Below are 5000 nucleotides of genomic sequence, written 5' to 3' on the forward strand. Positions count from 1 at the left end.
TCTCTCTCTCTCTCTCTCTCTCTCTCTCTCTCTCTCTCTCTCTCTCTCGCGTTCGAATCGCACAAAGAAGAAGAACGGATATAAAAATTCTTATTCATGCGATTGGATTTGTCGGTAAGACGTAATAAAAAAATGATTGTAAAAATTCGGCAAATAATCGACAAGTAATGATCGATATACACGCACACATATATATATATGCAACGAATTTGGAATATACAGTCTTAGTGTTTGAATTGGATGGAAAATAGGAAAATAAAAATAGTGTAAGAAATTGTTATCTGTCAAAAATCTACTTTTTATAGCTTTGATTTCTTTTTCTCGTTTTTTTTCTTTGTTCTTTCTTTCTTTCTTTTTTCTTTAATCGACGGATCGAAGATAAATTTGTCTTCCATATTTGTTTTTTTCTTTTTTTTTTGTTTTTCCCTTTTGATTTCTTACGACAAATACGAAAACAGCGAGCGATCACTCCGTCAACTTGGATCATTCTATTTCTATGAGCTTACAACGACGAAACTTTCAGAAATTCTTGAAGAGACGATACAATTATAACAACAAAATTGCACTATCGATCCCGGCTCTCTCTTTGTTTTGAGATGTAAATCAAGACATTTTTTATGAGAGCGTAACGAGACGACAAATTTGACTCTCTTCTTGTTCTTCCTTCTTTCCTTTTCTTTCTCCTTTCCTTTATTATTTTTTTCTTTTCCATTTTCTTTTCTTCTAATAATCTTGCTTTTGCCTTTGCCCCTTTGTGTTTTTCTTTTTTCTTTCATTCACTTTCTTTTACTTTTTACGTTTACGGACGAATCGACTACGACGAAAAGTTTCTATGACGAAGAAAAGAATTCATGCAAAACGTAACGTTCCCTTGGCAAAATATCGTCTTAGTTTCTAATTTTATTTTTTTATTTTCATCTTTTTTAATTTTTTGTTGCTGTTATTATTGTTGCTGCTTTTCTTTTCATTTTTTTTTCTCCTCGTCATTTGTCACTAAATATTATCATTTTACGTCGCCATAACCTATACGCTTAATATAGATTTATATATATATATATATATACGTATATATAATATATATACATATATATAGATATTCATATAATATCGAATACAATATGAACCGTTTTACGATTAATAAGGATCACAGCCATAGCTTTGAATACGAATGTTTATCTTCGTATTTTTTAAGACCAGTACAATTATTATAATCCGATAGCGGCAATCATAAGGATAAATTTCTCCGGTTCTTCGCTATTACCTAGAAACGCTAGATACTAGAAACTAGACATCGATTATAGAGAGAGAAACTTGGATGAAGATAGTCGAGCTTGATATTACAATCACTAAATGTGAGAAAACAAACTAAATCGATATATTCGCTCATACCGTTTGACTAGAAATTGGCCTATATCACTTACGTCAATACTAATTGTAATAGCATACCATCGATCAATTAATTTTCATCGAATTCATTTTTCATCAAATTAATTTTCATCAAATTAATTAATCAAATTAATCTCATGAAAATCAACCGATTCGATAATCTCCGATTTAAGAGAAACAAAAAAAAAAAAGAAAAAAAGAGAGAGAAAAAAGATTTGGAAAATTTCCAATAAAAAAAAAAAAAAAAAATTAAAAAGAGAGAGAAAGAAAAAAAGGAACAAGAGAACGAAAAAATATAAAAAAAGAGGACACGTAGAAATTATGGATTTTAATAATCAACACGCAAATAGATAATATAATATATATGTGTATATAAATCATATATATATATATATATAAAATGTAACAAGTATAATATATAATTTTTCGAATAAGCTCGACTATCGTATCCTAATGACTAACAAACGTCAATTCGTCGGGCCTAGATCGACGTAAAATTTCAAAAGAAAAAGAAAGAGAAATGGAGAAAAAGAGATAGAGAAAAAGAAATAGAAAAAACAGAAAGAGAGAGAGAGAGAGAGAGAGAGAGAGAAAGAGAGAGAGAGAGAGAGAGAGAGAGAGAGAGAGAATAGGGAGATGATAGATTAAGTCACGAGATTGAAGATCGAGGATCCTTGCCACCTAGAAAAAATAAAAATTTGACGATCGACGACGTTGGCAGGTGCAAACACTCGATCGACGATCGAGGACGAGGACAAAATTTTCCTATCTCTTCTTTTCTCTCTTTTTTTCCTCCCTTTTTTTCATTTTTTTTTCTCTTTCTTTTTGCTCCGTTCTTTTTTCAATTGACATTCATTCCGAAGAGGAATGAACTCGTTGACGAATTTTTCTTCTTTCTCTCTCTCTCTCTCTTTCTCTCTCTCTCTCTCTTTCTCTCTCTCTCTCTCTCTCTCTCTCTCTATCTCTATCTCTATCTCCATCTTTCTTTTCTTTTTATCTTTTGGTAGTCGAAACAGGCTTTCGACGATGAGACGATGACATCGAATTTCACTACGTCCACTACGCACACGTCTACGTATATCGCGTGTGTGTGTGTGTGTGTGTGTATATGTGTGTGTATGTACGTGTATGTATATATATAATACGTATATATACCTGTGTATATGTATATAGTATATTCATGTATATAACTCTATATATAATCTCTCTCTACACGTTCGAGGATAGAACTCGTCCCGCTTCCTCTTTTCCCTCGGAAATCGTCGAATTGAATTTTGATCCTCTTAACCTGATTCAAGCGTCGATTCCAAATTAATTCCCGTGATTACAGTGTACGCCGTCGAGGCGTTCGTTTCGTTTTCTCGATTAACGATCGAACGCTACGATTAAATCGAATTATTACTTCCATATATACCTTATACATATATATATATATATGTATATATATATATATTATATATGTATATGTATGGGTGTCCTATGTAACATGTAGTACGTATATATGTACTATACGATCGAATTTCTTGATCATTTTTGATCATTCCTTCTTTTTCATTTTCTTTTCTCCTCTTTTGATTTTTCACTTCTATCTCTGACACAACACATGGACGGATCTATGTAATTTGATTGATAATTTTGTCAATATGTTTATTGTTCGTATTTTTTCTTTATCCTTTTTTTTTTTTTTTTTATAATTTCTCTGTCTTTGTTAATTCCTTTTTCTTCTCTCTCTCTCTCTCTCTCTCTTTCGTTTCTCATTTTTTTTTTGCAACATTTTTCGTCTTGAATTTTTGTTAAACAATTCCGAGGGACAGTTTAGAAACGGGTTGACGAAAAAACAGACTAGAGACCCGTTTGTGCAGCCGACGAAGATAAGGTGACTTTCTTTATCTCTTTGTTCACTTAGGAAGCGTGCATCGGTGGGTCTAAACTACGGCTAAGTAGTCAGGAGGGACCGTGATATCGGACGTACGTTCACTTAAACCACCCTAGGAGGCTAATACGTTTTTTATTTTTTATTTTTTTTTTTTTTAAACTCGAAAAAGTGAGAACGAGACTTCTATCGTTTCGAAATAGACGAATAGAGAATAGACGCGTTTCTACATATTACATGTCCGACCGACCGCGCGTTTCTAAGAGAGAACAAAAAATAAATAAATAAAAATGAAGATAAAAAATCCCCGACGTTTTTCGTTAGATTTCAATAAGGACGTAATGTACATTCAAAGAAACCTCATTGAGAGATTACATTCGAAATCGTTCGTTCAATTCGTAGAACCTCTAACAACGTGACTCATTGTGAATCGTTGAACTCCCGTAATGTTTATAAGACTACGAAAGAAATAGAAGAAAAAAAAAAAACAAAAAAAGACGAAGAAAAAACGCAGTCGAAAAAAAATTCAAACGTAATCGATTGTAATTCTTTTTGTTCTATTTTTTCGCTTCTAATCTAATTTTTTTTTACATCATTAACAACTGTCTCCTTCCGTAGAAAAAAAGATTTTTCATCAGACACGATTGAAATCTATAAAAGTTGTCGAATACTAAAGTCGGACGGCGAATTCTATGAGAGAAAAAAAAAAAGAATATGTATGTATACATATATATATATATATATATATGTGTGTTCGCAACTAACTAAGCGAACCATAGGCTAAATATACTAAGGACTAGAATCGGCTAGAGAAAGCGTTTAAACTTTTGTCACATCTAATCCTACTCCTAAACTATCTTATACAGACATCGATGAGGTTTCTCCGCAAAAGTACATGTGTATATATATATATACACATATACATATATGTATACGTAGGTATGTATTATATTTATATACAGGACAGACCAAAAGTTTCTAGACGGATTAAAAGAAGTTCCCAGACGATATTAAAAATCAATTACACGTTTTGGAGACTTTTACAGAACTCGTGATCTTACGATCTGAAAAAGAAAATTAGCCTAGAGAAGAGAATGAAGTGAAATACAATATAATGAAATAAAAAGATTAATAAATAAATAAAAAAAGAAAAGAACGAAACGTCGCGAAAAAGAGTAACGACAAATTTTTAATAATCACTCGGCTACTTTTGATCGCACGATCTAGGAACTTTCAAACCATCCTGTATATAATATGGATACTCGATTTTTTTGTAACACACGAGATGGACGCTATGTCTTCCCTTTCTCTCTCTCTCTCTCTCTCTCTCTCTCTCTCTTCTATATATATATATGCAGATTACGTTGAAAGATTTTCGTGGTTTAGAAGAGAGTCGTTAGATTACCTATGTCGTTGATTTTCACGAACATACTCGCGAGAGGAATCTTTCTGGCCGTTCTCGAGTTACAAAAAATCCGTTAAACCCTGTAACACGTAACTCCACTCGACTAAATGGCCACACCGAATCCGATTGGATTCGATTACCTTGCCCCCTCAACTCCTCCCTTACCTCCTCATTCAACCCTCTATGCATCCCTCTCTTCCATCTACCTTCTTGTTAATCCGAGCAGAGAAGAACAGAATCGAACTCTTATTTCTTTTCTATCTATCTATCTTTTTCTCTTTCTCTCTTTCTCTCTTTCTCTCTCTTTTTCTTTTTTTTTTTCTCTAAGCTATAAAG

This window comes from Vespula pensylvanica, chromosome 12 (genome assembly GCF_014466175.1).
Source record: "Vespula pensylvanica isolate Volc-1 chromosome 12, ASM1446617v1, whole genome shotgun sequence".
In the NCBI taxonomy this organism is placed as follows: domain Eukaryota; kingdom Metazoa; phylum Arthropoda; class Insecta; order Hymenoptera; family Vespidae; genus Vespula; species Vespula pensylvanica.